The 15215-nt window shown below is 37.0% G+C and overlaps 1 protein-coding gene across 23 annotated transcripts in view; it reads left to right on the top strand.

Moving 5' to 3' along the window:
• The window catches only part of ZBTB20 (zinc finger and BTB domain containing 20), an 822970-nt gene that overhangs the window by 573062 nt on the left and 234693 nt on the right, over positions 1 to 15215 (top strand). Inside the window, exon 1 of one of the 23 annotated variants that reach the window (XM_012463970.2) lies at positions 795 to 9004. The exons of the other annotated variants lie outside the window; for them this stretch is intronic. The gene's annotated coding sequence lies outside the window, so the exon portion shown is untranslated. Of the gene's footprint in view, positions 1 to 794; positions 9005 to 15215 lie in introns of those variants that run through there. 23 annotated transcript variants of the gene reach the window in all.

The following is a 15215-nucleotide window of genomic DNA, read 5'->3' as shown; positions in this document are numbered from 1 at the left end:
TTCTGACCCTTCTGTTACCCCAGGTCCTTATGCTGTTTTAAACAATTCCCCTCCCTTTCATTCCCAAACTGTCTTTTCTCTGGGGAAAAGAATATGAATTATCCTATCTAAATTTCAAGAATGACTATTCCCACATGAGAGCATATCATAGCTGAGAAGAGAATACAGAACTCATAACAACCAGTACCATTCACACCAGCTCATCTGCTACTTCCTAATAAAACTGGTTGTTAATCTTCCCTAATTTGTCTACATCTTTCAGGTAATAAAAGTGTCTAAACCATAATGCATTATTCCAGAGAAGATAATCAGGTAACTTAATACCTCTCAGCTCAAAGACACAATGTCCCTTTGTATGCAGTCTTGAATTGGATTGACATTTTTAGCTGACACTTTACATCAAAGGACATTTTGCTTAGTTCACTGTCTGATCGTTTTTATTGTCTTCAGAACATTCCTAATTCTCTCTTGTTTTTTTGAGATGAAATCTTGCTCTGTCACCAGGTTGGAGTGCACAGGCACGATCTCAGCTCACTGCAACCTCCGTCTCCTGGGTTCAAGTGATTCCCCGGCCTCAGCCTCCTGAGTAGCTGGGACTACAGGCATCGCCCAGCAAATTTTTTGTATTTTAGTAGAGACGTGGTTTCACCATGTTGGCCAGGTTGGTCTCGAACACCTGACCTTGTGATCCGCCTGCCTCGGCCTCCCAAAGTTCTGGGATTACAGCTGTGAGTCACCACGCCCAGCCGAACATTACTAATTCTCAAAAAGATTTCTTCATCCTCAGCAGAATGCTGAGATCTTCCAATTTCATTATCTCATTAATTTTATTAATTATTAAGATGCATCAAATTGTAAGCTTCTCTTCTCAGGAAAGTGTCTAAGTCCCATCTTTGGAGAAACTAACAATCATAAATTTTGAATACCAAAAGTATAGTTAAGTTGGGTATAACTCTCAACTGTGAGGGGAACAGAGAACTCTCAAGTAGAAAAGATGCTCTTAACTATGATTCCACAGGGGCCATTCATTACTTAGTGTATTTTCTTAATATGGAATGAATCACTGAGTAAACTATTTCATTTTCTTCATTTATTTAGTTGAGCCATTCATTTCATACAGATTGGAAAACAATTACCACAGAAAGATCAACTGGTATTTTGTGACTTTTTATGGTTGCTACATCCTAAAGGGTATCTTCAGGATGTCTAAGCACTGAGGAACAGATGTGTCTTAGATGCAACTTTCATAGCGATAGGGCATATACTGAGATGTAAACAGTCTGTAGAGTGCAAGTGCATCAAATTGTATGTATCCTATCTTCTAAGGCAATTTGATAGAAAATGTAGATAAGATTGGGAAGGTATGGAGGACTTCAAGGAAATGATCAATGAGGAAGTAGACCCATTGGAGAGACTTGAAAATCATGCGTTCATACCACATAAGTGTTCATATTTTGTTCTACTTTGAGAAACAATATATGAACAGATCCAGATCCAGATCTTCTTCTGGATGAAGGGAAGCTTACAAGAAGGAAGCAAATAGTTAACTTTTCACTGGCGTGCTTATTCTGTTTAGTTTTTAATTGCTAATGGTGGATCGTGGGATGTTACTATCTTGCATTGATAGAGAAGATTTAAAAAAAGAAAAAAAGAGGGGAAGGCAACAATATCTATGTTATCTACCAGTGAATTTTTGAATGACTCTGATTCACCTTCCAGGTTCAAGCTGCTTAAGTACATTTCAGTGGTGGGTCCAAATCTAGTACTCACATGTTTGGGACAATTAGAGTCAGTAGGCTCTGTTGCTTCCTAACCTAGGCTTTACTGTGTAAGGAGTAAACAGCCACTTGTAATTTAGCGAGTAAGTGCAGGTCTTTGATGATGCACATACCAGCCCCACTGAAAACTGATCAATTTCTGTGCTTGGCAGTGGCATTCATAAGGTCCCTATGGAGCATTATCCCATGCCTGAGGGCCATTACTCTTCCACAGAAGCACTGACAGTTGTGATAAATGGTGGTACCTTAGAAGAGGAGTGTCTGGTTGTTTAAACAGATTACATTTTCCATTAGATCACATCTTAGAATGTCTATTCATGTGGACAGTGAGGATGGGATCAGGACAACTGATATGTGAACTAGTGAGATTCAGGTGTACCAACCATCGTTTCTGTGGGAGAAACATTGTGCATCCTGTCACAATATTATATGTGCTTCAAAGCAATGGATGATAACCATATATTGCTGCTGAGATGCTGGGATGTCGACAGGTGTGAGATTCTGTCCATCACTATTATCTACAACAAGACTCATTACCTGCCACCCAGTAAACATCCCATTTACACCATCTGCAATGAATTAAAAAGTGACGAAAAGAATCAAGATCAGTTTGAGTTGCAGCGTGATTGTCAAGTTCATTTTCATCTCTGGAAGCCCATTACTTCGCTGAGAGACTTCAGGGAAAAATATGTGCTGAAGAAATTGAGGAATAGCCTTGCAGTGGCAGATCTGATGATTGTCAGGTTTTTAGCCAGAAATTTACAAATACAATTAGCTTCTTCAAGTATAAGAAAAGTCCAGGCCTTTGTCAATTCCCTTTGTCTGCACTTCTAGTTTTCTGGTGTGCCAGAACTGGGAATCAGTGTTTGATACTCCTAAATTGATGCTGACTACAGTGAGAAATATTTCATAAAAATGTATATTTCAACATAAACTATGAGGCAAACCTGCCACTATATCCAGAGAGGAAGTGATGATTAGTTTCTAATTTACACGTGCAGTGATTTCTTTGGCAAGTGTGAATTCCATGTCCTATGGTAAGGTTCTTTGTAGCTGTTCCTACTTGAAGCAATTTGTGGGATATTAAAAAGATACAGAGGTCTGTTGACACTTGAGGCTATTTAATTTATATATAAGCAAACTAGCTGCCTATCCAGATTACACATGTGGGTCATCTAGTGGTAGAAACTGCAGAGCCAAAGATCAAATAGAAGTCTTGTGTACAAGCCACATGAGAAATAGCAGAAGGATCTGACATTTATTCATATGCATCACCTTTTATGAGAATAATTTATTGTTTTTTTGTCTTCCTTTTTCTTCATCAGATATTCCATCAATGAGGAAATAACTTTTGTTCTTACCTTAGAGATGGGAGTTCTCAGTGTTGCCCAAGGTATTGCTCTGAGCAAAGAGACCAATTCTGAAATGAGGATATTGAAGATAAGCCCTTCTGAAAATAGCCCTTGCTATGCAGTTGAATTTCACTCCCAGAAATCCATCTCTCCCTCCCACAAATTGCCCTTGTGGTAGTAACATGGGAAGATTATATATTACCTCATCTCCTTATAAAGAAAAGGACATGTGCTATGGGAAAGCTTTGTTTCTTTTAATCATTTCAGGCATCCCCTGCCTTCAATATTTCACTGAAGTGGTCCTTGGTTGCCTTTAGAAAGACATTCTAGTGAGAGAGAAAGAAACAAAGTAATGAAAATGATGACCTCATCTGGAAAGGCTTTCTAACCAAAAGGGATAAAGGGATAAGCTGTGACCCCATCCATGAATATGTAAGGCTGACAAGGATAGATAGGTGTATGAAGTTATGACTGCTTCAATTTTTTGCTTGGTAACTGGTCTACATGATATTACAATTTGGCAGGAGACATCATCTCTTTATCACAAGCTCATCTGTATATTTTTAAGGGGAAAGATGCAAACCTTTTTTTGTAGGAGATTTTTAGGGTTACTGACTTTAAATGTGCTAGAATAAGGAAGATAAAAATCACATTATGAGAATAAGGAAGCTATTTTGCAGAACCTAGCATGGGAGTGAATGAGTTTTATTGTTCCTTCTTCTTCTCATCTACTCAATCTTGAACTTGAACACTATATTAATTCTACTGGGACAAAGTTAATTGCTGATGGGTTCACAGAATTATAGAAGTGTAGACTTTACTTCTCTAGAAATAAAATCTGATTATGTTTGAGTCATTTCAGCGCTGAATGGCACATTTTCAAACTGCAAAAGAAGTAATGTACCAGATAAATTATACTGTAAATTTATAATGTTCATTTTAACTAATGTATAAACTGGACCAGCCTAATAATAAGATTGAGTTAGGAAAGCTATGGTTCATCTCTACAGCATCAGAAAAGGAAAGCCCAGTGTACTTGTAGTAAATGTATGTATAACCAAACAGAAAATCCCAATTTTTCAGATTTTTCACTGATTTTCCAAGGACCAAAGAAATGCTTGGAGGAGGATTGTATGAAGAGGCTATGTGTTTGGAGAGTGGAAGTGAAATTATACTTTTATTTATTATATTTTTCCTATAAAATTACTTAATATACATTGCTAGAAATTGGTATAAGCAGAGCTACTATACTCATGAAGTATTGACTAATACCTTAGGTACCACATCATACATTTATACAGAGTATAAAATGGTGGAGTTCTTAAGGTCCTTGTATATCACTAGTATCCAATTGCTGTGGAAGTCTTCCTGTGAAGTCTTGGATTGGATTGCTTCTCAAACCTAAAAGCCCAGTTAAACAAAAGTTAGTGCTCCCAGTTACTTTCTTGGCAAAACTTCATATAACTGTCTCAGAAAATAAATATGGATTTGGAGAGAAAAGGGTAAATTTGTTAAGCTATATTGAGGATACTTCTTGGAGTGACCCAGCATCACTAGTTTAGTTTGGACTTATTTTTTGTGTGTTTATATAAAATAAAATGATTGAAAAAATAATTCTGAAGGCAAAAATGTCACACAAAGTAACAGATACATTCTTCACATGTATCACAAATTCGAAGCTTCTACCTTTGTCATGAATGAGCAAATAGAGAGAGACCTGGCCTTTGTGTCTAGCTTCCTCTTAAAAGCCTCTTAATCCAACATAAGAGAGTTTTATGTATTTTTTTAACACAGCAAACATGAATCAAATTGCCTGGTATAGCAGCCAGTGGCCACATCTGTAGCAAAGACTTTTTTGTGGGAGCTCCCAAAGCTCATAACCATGGAGTGAACCATAATTATATTGTTTAGAAATCCATGTCAGAGAAAAAGCTTTTTTGACTTAACCATTTCCCATTAATTTTGGGTGGTTTGGAAATAGGCCAAAGAAATATTTTACCAAGTTTCTTTAACTTTTCTATTATTTTAATGGTTCTAAAGCAGAACTGATTAGTGAATGACTAAGGAAAGTAAACAAACAAACAGGAAGAGTCAAAAAGCTCAGGAAGGTGTCACTGTCCTTGATTTCATGATCTTTTGGGGCTAGATTTCCTAATCTTTGATGTCTTCTCTCTTCATAACTAGAGGACTTCAGCTAGAGATAAAATAATAAGGAAATGCAGTGAAGCTATATGATACTGGATAAATACCTGGATATCTAGAATTTCCATGGTTTGTTTTGTTTTGTTTAGAGACAAGGTCTTGCTCCATCACCCAGGCTGCAGTGCAGCGATATAGTCATGGCTCACTGCAGCCTCCACCTTCTAGGCTTAAATGATCCTCCCACCTCACCCCCAGAGTAGCTGGGACTACAGACATGACCAACCATGCCCAAATAATTTTTTAGATAATATTTTGTAGAGAAGTCTTGCTACGCTGCCCAGGCTAGTCTCACACTCCTGGCCTCAAGTGATCCTCCCACATTGGCTTCCCAGAGTGCTGGGATTATAGATGTGAGCCACCACTATATTTTTAGCTGAAGATGAGTTTCCATTTATTTATAGAAATATAAGTGTTCTTAATGAAAGTTCTGTGATCTTTATTTCTTTGAAGACCATACTGAGAAGTTTACAAAAACATCTGGAGCACAACTGAGGCACATCTACTCACTATTTCACATCTATTCACATCCCTTCTGACTTCAAAAGTAATGTTCCTTATAGGCATGGAAAACACTTCATATTAAGCATCATATGATAAGTGGCAACTTTGCCTAGACTAATTTATAAGAATAGAAGCTGAAATATTATGTATGGTTTCCAAAAGAAAAGTATTTTTTTCCTGAATAGCCCACTTCCTATATATCATTCTTTTCTTCACTTTGTTGCTTATGTATATCTCTATCATCATTTCCATATGTCAAATATTATCTGTCCTCAAAGGCTCATCCCAAATGCCTCTACCTTTATGAAGCCCTTCTTGCTTACATCTCTTTACCTCTCCCATGCAAGGAAAGTCATTGACTTCTCCTATATACCACCCACGACAAACATTTGTGCACTTCTTTTATAAAGCTTATTATTTAATTTTCATAACTGTCCATAAATTTGTCTAATCCCTCTGCTAGGTGTCAACTCTTTAAGTGAAAGAACTTTAATTCTGTGTCTTACGACACATTATGCACATAGTAAATACTATTACACAAATTGAATCTCTTTTATTGTGAATAGGATTTTTTTTCTAGAATTTTCCACATTACTTACAGAATGATAGACTGATACATAAATGTATTACTATATTCAAAATGAGAAAGACAGTCAAAATAATTTTTAATCCTTGTGAGTCTACAAATTCTCCTTGTTTCAGATGCTCAGTATCCTCTTTAAAAAATTATTTTGGCCAGTTGTGGTGGCTCATGCCTATAATTCCAGCACTTTGGGAGGCTGAGCCGGGCCGATCCCTTGAGGCCAGTAGTTCGAGACCAGCCTGGCCAACATGGCAAAACTCCGTCTCTACTAAAAATACAAAATTAAGTGAGCATGGTGACACATACCTGTAACCACAGCTACTCTGGAGGCTGAGGCACGAGAATTGCTTGAACCAGGGAGGCTAAGATTGCAGTGAGCAGAGATCACGCTACTGCGCTCCAGTGTGGGTGACAGACTGAGACCCTGTCTCAAAAAACAAACAAACAAGCTATATCTTGGCATCTGTAAAATAACTAATAAGTTATGAGTTTTTAAAAGTAGAGCAAATCCACACACTGAAATAAAGAAATCAAGAAAGGAACCAGAAAATGAGAAATTATAACTTTATTTGTAAAGAGTAAATGAGAATCTTTAAAACAACCCCTCAAAAAGCATTATTTAGAAAGCTAAAACAATGTACTTATTAATTTACCATCTTCAAGGCTTCCTCCATAAGTGAAGAAGAAATATCACTGAAGAATTAAAGTTTTGTCTGGCGTCAGGCTTACTCAAAGCTGTTGACAGATCAACTTGCAATTTGGACTTCAGCCTATCCACAGTGAATGTGGATCAGCTTGGCTAGTGTATATACTCTATAGACATCATCATATGTAATCTAAGCACATCATAAACCAATCTATGGAAAAAGTGATGTAAATACAACTGGCTACTTACCCAAAATGTACTGAAATACATTATTTTAATTACATAAGAAAAATGAGATGGAATTTGATAAGGGAAGGAAAAAATAATTAAAGAAGTTATAGTTCTATAAAAGTAGAAAAAATATTTTATGGAAGGAAAATTGAGTAAACAGAAAAGCAAAATATTAAAAATGAGTTAGTTGGGGCCAGTTGCTTAGACAAGAAAAATGTCAGGTTCAAGGTATACTTCTTAACTGACAGAGTCACCAAAAGTCTATTAATAGCATGAGTTAAAAAAAAAAAAAGGGTCAACTTGTAACCCATTGTGAAATCAACTCTGCCCATAGCTTTCTAGAAAATAATATTCTTAGTGTGATGATTAGAGAAGTGAAAAAAGAGAAAGGCTCAAAGAAGGACAGTAGTAAACTGTTTATGTCCCAAATTGGGCATCATTAGCACTTGTATAGTTTGGTGAAAATTGCTGTGTTAAAGCCAAATTTCTGTTTACAAAAATAAAATAATGCTATAGTACAGAATGAATTGTACTGCATAGATTCAAGATATGAGGAGTCACTGTGGTACCAGTAATACTACTATGCTGAGAAAACAATTAGCGGTAAAGATATACACTGAACATTTAACAGGATTTTGCTATTATTTTGATAACATCTTAGTAAAGAACATAGAAACATAGGGCTGATAGAAGAAGTGTTAGATGTAATTGTCCCACTCTACTAACTCATATGGTACGAAATTAACACTGACTCTATCTTAAAGAAAGTATTTTATCATAAATAATACACAAAGTGGCCTGCTTAAGAACTCATTTAAAGTTATAAGGACAAGTGAACGAGACCATCTGAAATGAGCACATAAAATACTCTTTGATTAGCTATTTAGTGAAATATCATAAAAGGATTTTCTTTTCTGGAATAAGAGGAGCATCTGCCATTATATAGAATAGCTATAGAATTGTCATCTTTCATATTTTCTCAGTAGCCAAAGGTCAGAAATAAATATAGTAATACCTTAATATATTAAGAGGCTTTCATATGTTTGTTTATTTCTTTTGGTGCCTTTTTTCTTTAACCACTGTGAAGAAGTTATTTTCTTATTCATGACTAGTTTTCTTCAATGTAAGTTTTCAATTCTTAATAATTATTAAGAAATGAGCTGCCTACATCTATTGTCTATGCAACCTTTGCTTTATATTAAAGTTTAAGAAATAGTCCAGTCATAGGCTGAGTACAGAGGCTCACACCTGTGATCTCAGCACTTTAGGAGGCCGAGGCAGGCGGATCACTTGAGGTCTGGAGTTTGAGACCAGCCTGGCCAACATGGCAAAGCCCCATCTCTACTAAAAATACAAACATTAGCTGGGCATGGTGGTGCACACCTGTAATCACAGTTACTTGGGAGGCTGAGGCATGAGCCTGGGTGACACAGTGAAACTGTCTCACAAAAAAAAGAAAAAAGAAAAGAAAAACGAAATAGTATGTCATGTTTTTAAAACCTGACATCCTTTTGATGCACCTGTAGATGAACTTAATTCTGAGACTAACTGATCTCTTAGGTCTCTTCAGATCCTTAGATAGAAGTTGCATGAGAGAAATCAGACAGTGTAAAAGGTCTGTACTGAAGGTGAATTCCCTGCAGGTTTCACACCTAAACTGAGGATGAACAGAGCCCACTGCAGTTGGATATCTACCTGGTGCTTTGTTGAAGTAAGTGTGAGTTTTCCTTTCTTCTCTCACCCACAAACAAGAAAGAATCCACGGTATAACTATTTACAGTTCTGATACCATGGCTATAAGGCTAATCTGAGCAAGGCAGAGAATATATACATGCACATGTGTTCCTTACAGAGAACCAAACCACATGGCCTGCTCTCAGGACTGATCTGAGTGGAAGTTTAAGCCAAAAGCCGTCTTATTCAATGGCTTCATCCAAATGTATAGCCACTATTTAAGAAAAAGAAGAGGCCGGGCGCGGTGGCTCACGCCTGTAATCCCAGCACTTTGGGAGGCCGAGGCGGGTGGATCACGAGGTCAAGAGATCGAGACCATCCCGGTCAACATGGTGAAACCCCGTCTCTACTAAAAATACAAAAAATTAGCTGGGCATGGTGGCGCATGCCTGTAATCCCAGCTACTCAGGAGGCTGAGGCAGGAGAATTGCTTGAACCCAGGAGGCGGAGGTTGCGGTGAGCCGAGATCGCGCCATTGCACTCCAGCCTGGGTAACAAGAGCAAAACTCCGTCTCAAAAAAAAAAAAAAGAAAAAGAAAAAGAAGATATTCAAGTACACTAAGAAAAATTACTTGATTTTAAATTCTGTCAAGGTGGCATATCTAGCACTAATGAAGGCACTGTTATGTCAGTGGCCTAAGAATTAGAAATAATAGAAATTAATACAAAAATGAAAGTACACTCTTTAAATAATGTTGCAGTAAAGTTTAAACTAGTTTCTGTTCAGTAATATAACTTATGTTTCCTTATTGTAAACCTTGCACATAGTCTTACTGTAAACCTTACACCTAGTAGGCACTTAATAAGTACTTGAAATAAAGATTTTAATTGAAAGAAAATTGTAAGCTCTTATGTAACATTAGGGCAAAGGAGATATTACTCCTAAATCTGTGTGCCTATAGTAACACACATGCACTCACATGCATATACCCCTAATCATTTGGATGCTCTACCACTGACCAGGACATTTTCTGCTCTAGCCATCAGTTTTCTTTTTCAATTGCTGTCCATGGGACCCTTTCCTGAGGTCCGAACACTAGGACCATTTTTAAATCTTTTCTTCTTTTGCCCTTCATTACCATTCAGTCAGTCACTAAACTCTGGCAGTTCTCACCCAATAATATCTTTTCATTCAGCCTCTTTCTTTTCTTTATTTTCAAGGGCTTACAGTGCACCAAGTGGCCCCTTATCTCCTTTCTGAACCACTGGAATAGGCCACCCTTCCTTCAGGCTATCTTCACAAAACAGTCTTTTAAAGCATCTAGGATAACTGCTTCCACACATAATTTTCCATGTCTCATTTCTTGGCCTTGGATTTTATACTGCTTCTTTTCTACCTGAAGACTAGAATCCGAATTCCTCATCTGGCTGTAAAGCCACTCTACTACCTGTTATACTTCTTGGCCTCCTCTTCTTTCCCAACTCTAAGGTTCCCGTCAACTTCTGTTTCCCTGGAATGGAATGAACAAGAGCTTTGGCTTAGCATTCATAATCTTTATGAACTGGTTCCTCATACAGCCCCCATCCCCCTGTAGTTTACTTCCCACTCTTCACTGCCCTGCTTTCTCCACTTTAGCCAGTTGGTGGGCTTGCCAGTTCCCATTTCCATGCCTTTGTTTATGCTTTCTCCACTGTATGGTATTCTTCTCTCTCACCTTGGAAAATGTATATCCATTACTTTCTTCCAAATTCTTTTTTTAACCCTATTTGTTAAAGACCTGTATGCTTAAGTCTTTGTACACTGTGTGTACACACTTTTGCATTGGTGTATAAGTGCTGCAGAGTTTTACCTGTATAGGTTTTGTTTTTTCCTCATTCCCAGCAAGAATTATAAACATCTTCATCCATGGAGAGCATCTCCTTTGATTAGCTATGATACAGAATTCTCCACATACAACTTCTTCAGTAAATGCTGACTTCATACCATAGGTGACCACTAGATATCAACAAGGCATTTGAATTCTCCCATCTGGATTTTTTTACAAAAGAAAAAAAAGTTGTATGTTGCAAAAGGAAGGACTTACTGCATATCCATAATCCACTGGTCCAGACCAGGAGCTTGAGAATGCTTGAGGAACAGGTAAAGCACTCAGGACTCCTCCTGGGTATTTGACTGGAAGTTCTCAGATGTGTTTTACCATGTAAAGAAAGTTAAAGGACCTATGTTTCCTGTTTCAGCAATAGTTTTCAGAGGCAGTGGGCCAGGTCCACCATTCAGTAGAGGATGTTTGCCAAATGTTTTTATAATATTCAAATGGGTTTATCCTTAAGTGAGCATATTTGATAAGCATGCCCACCCAGACTGCTTTCTGAAGATGTAAGTGGGCAACAAAGCACAAGTGTGATTCAATCCGCTGCCAGAGACTGACTGGCTCCAAAAAATTCTACACCCACCACTTTCCACTGTGCAAGATATACCAATTTACTTTAGTTGTGCCAGCCCAATGTTTGAGATTTATCAATGAATCGGTAAGGAAGAGACCATCAAAATTTTTCCTATACTTTTGGATCTCAGAAATTCTTTATTAAAAGGATTTTTTAAACTCACTGTCTCAAATTTCTGTAGGAACAGCTATTATGTAAAGAAATCTCTTTCTGACTCTATTTTAGCTCACCTAATAAAATCTGATGGTAGCACATGGATTGCTTCAGGGAAAATAGTTTCAGGGTTAAAAAAAGACTTGGAATTAAACTTTATATCTTGCTCCAAAAGAAGGACTCTGTCTCTGAGAGTATATGGAAAGGCTGTTTTTGGCCATGAATTAAAGAACTGTTTTATGAAGATGGTTCAGATCTAAGATTTGAAGAGGCCATTACTTTAACTAGAAGCTTGTAATATGTACTCATAAATAACTGTGAAGACCCGCTCCTCCAGCCTGATGAAGGGAAACAGACTACTGAGAAGTTCTTGGTGTCCCAACTATGGGTTACTAATTATAATAACACTTTAACTGCCCTGTGGCTAATCTCTACCTTATTGCAAGGTGGATATTGTTATCCCTAATTTACAAATGAGAAAATTGTTGCTTAAAGTGATCAACTGGCTCACACAATGGTGTACCACTTTTACGTAGCTTTGGTGAACACTGATGTCTCTGGTACCAAAGCCAATGTTCTTGATCCTGGCACCCTGCTACCTTTTAACTAAATGATACAGTACATGTGAAAGCATTTTGCAAACTACGAAGTGGTATAGAAATGGTAGATTATATGAGAGGCAGAAAGTCCTGGGAAGCACAATTTCCAGATCACCCTGAAGAAGGAATAAAGAAAGAATGAATACTCTAGAAGTACCAGCAGCTTTTTTAGTCATATGCAGAACTCCATAAATTATTCATCTGTGGTAGTTAGAAGCATCCAGAAATAACAGAGTTCATATTTCTTTTTGCCTAAACTACCTGGAAGCATACATATCCAAAGCAGGTTTTCCCTCCTTCATATACAGAGACGATGCTCATGGATAATGCCCCCTGAGAGAAAGAAGAGGTGTGAGCAGAATTCTTATATTTTAATATATACGTCAACTTCATGAGCCATTTAATGTTAGTTTTCTGACAGAGTTTTTCATAATAACCACATGAAATAGGTACTAATTCTTCTAGATTTATTGTTTGAGTAAAATTAGTTCCTAGAGATACTATCTTCCATGTTTTGGTATTAAGTAAATACAGACCGAATGAATGACTCATAGGATTTTTGACATAGTTGACACATAACCCTACACATTTGAAAACCTAGGTTTTGAGCCAGGTGTTGTGGTGCACACCTGTAGTTCCAGCATTTCAGGAGGCCGAGGCAGGTGGATTGCTTGAGCTCAGGAGTTTGAGACCACCCTGGGCAATGTGGCAAAACCCCATCTCCACAAAAAAATACAAAAATTAGACAGGAGTGGTGGCATGTGCCTGCAGTTGCAGCTACTCAGGAGGCTGAGGTAGGAGGATCACTTGGGCCAAGGAAGCAGAAGCTGCAGTCATCCAAGATGGTGTCATTGAGACCCTGTCAGAAAGAAAGGCGAGAGAGAGAGAGAAAAGAAAGAAAGAAAATCTAGTTTTTAACATACAGGTAATTTTACTGACGTAATGTGGCTTTCTATATTAAATATATTCGTTCTTCAAATCATTGTATTTTTTATTGATTTGTTTTCATAATTTCACGGTTGGCAATTCTTGGCATTTTAGAAAGAAGGTTAAAATTTGTAGGCAAATACTTAGATGATTTAAATAAGCTATTGCTTCAAAATTTCCTTAATATAATTAAACTTGAATGGTCACTGTTTTATATTTAATTTATCTTCATGACCAAATCTATTAAGCCTACATACAGCTAGTCTTTCCTTAATGGTCTCAGGAGATGACACTGTTGTTCTCACTGTTAAAGCAGAGTTGTTCACTGCCTACCACAGTACCAGGAACATAGTAGGTGCTCAATGAATAGTTGTGGAATGAATCATCTGTACTTTGTCATTTAGTTTCATAATGTTTCCTGGAGTGAAAAGGGAGGCATTTAAATTAACAATACTTACCTACTTCCTGAGATTTTTCATGCTTACTCTCAAAGGTAATTTTCACTTGAAAAATCTTTAAAGAAAAAGACTTTGAAAGTTCTTGAGTTAAGCTATTACAAAAGAGAACTTTTTCTCTACTCAGAAATAGCCAATGCATTGTTCATTTTTATGACTATTAAAATCTTAACTTTTTGCTTGACTTTAAAAGTATAAACTGTATTATACTAAATATATGCCAGTGTTGTTAAGAAACTTGAGAAATATACATCTTTGAATATAGAAAGCTAGAGTCCTTGTCTCATGCTGGATATAGCCCATTTTCTAATAGAGTTTATATTAGCTAAGGGTTTTATAGTCAATTTACTAGTTGTTGTTAAGAAACTGAAATACCAAGAAGAAAGGCAACTTGGTACATATCACAGGAAGTCAGAGACAGGGGCTAAGACTTGGATCACTTGATATAATCCTGATAACTCTAGGTCATAGCTCAGCTAATTGGCCCAGCTGCTCCCCTCTGTTCAGAGAAATCTCATCTACACCATTGATTTAACATAGGAAGAGACAAAAGGACTCAGCAACTATTGGTTATACAGTCAGCCCTTAGTATCTATGGGTTCTACATTTGTGGATTTAATCAACCACACATCAAAAAGATTTGGAAAATACCAACAATAAAAAATGACAATACACTAAAAAAATACAAATTAAAAATACCCTATAACAACTATTTACATAGTGTTTATTGTATTAGATATTATAAGTAACCTAAAGATGGTGAAAAGTATAAGGGGAAGATGTGCATAGTTTATTTGCAAATACTGTGCCACTTTATATGAGGGACTTGAGCATCTGCAAGTCTTAGATCTGCAGTGGGGCCCTGGAACCTATCCCACGAGGATACCAAGGGACAACTGGATTTTTTCTGGGTATTATATGTGTATGAGATTTTTTGTCAGTAATCGTGATTCATAGTTTCAGTATAGATCTTTCCAGCTTTTGTTTAAACCCATTTGTTGCATTGTATCATAGTACTCCCAGGAGCAAATTTTGGTTGTGAATGTGCCAGAAACTGTGCAGTAAGTTATCACTCTTTTGAAGAAAGCTGTTAAAGAATAGGTATTTAAACCTTTGTAAAGGAATTTGGCTATATTCTTCTGAATGGCTCTGATTCACCTGATCCCTTCCTGTGTAACTCACTGCCAGAGTAGGAAAACCAAGTAGGTAGAACACATGTATCTTTTGTGTACCAGCCTGCTAGACCTCAAATGAGATTACTGTTGAGAGGAAAAAACAAATTTCCTTTTCATTCCACAAGGTAACTTAGCTGCTTTCAAATTCAAAAACACTTTCTCCCCGCAACCTCCATTCTCCCTTCCCCAGCCCCTCCTCTTTAATTCCTGTCTGGAATGGATTCCTCCCAAATGAGGATAATCCTGCCTTAGCTGTTTACTCACTTGGTTACCTTCCTGGGCTCTGCACCGTCCACAACAGGCTTTGCCATTTTTTATTTATTCCTGCCAGAATGCACTTAGGAGTTTTTATTATAGTTATGGTTGAGGTGGCACTTTAGCTCTAAGCTCTTATATTTATGATTTATAACTTTCTCTCTAAATTGCATGTTGGACTAGAATTTCTTAAGCACATTTTCTATATAGACACAAATGTTTCATAAAATTTGAAGAAA

The sequence above is a fragment of the Aotus nancymaae genome, unplaced genomic scaffold (genome assembly GCF_030222135.1).
Source record: "Aotus nancymaae isolate 86718 unplaced genomic scaffold, 86718_ANA_hifiasm-v0.15.2.pri h1tg000011l, whole genome shotgun sequence".
NCBI classification, from domain to species: domain Eukaryota; kingdom Metazoa; phylum Chordata; class Mammalia; order Primates; family Aotidae; genus Aotus; species Aotus nancymaae.
The sequence above is the reverse complement of the archived record's forward strand: the minus strand, read 5'-3'. Positions and strand labels throughout refer to the sequence as shown.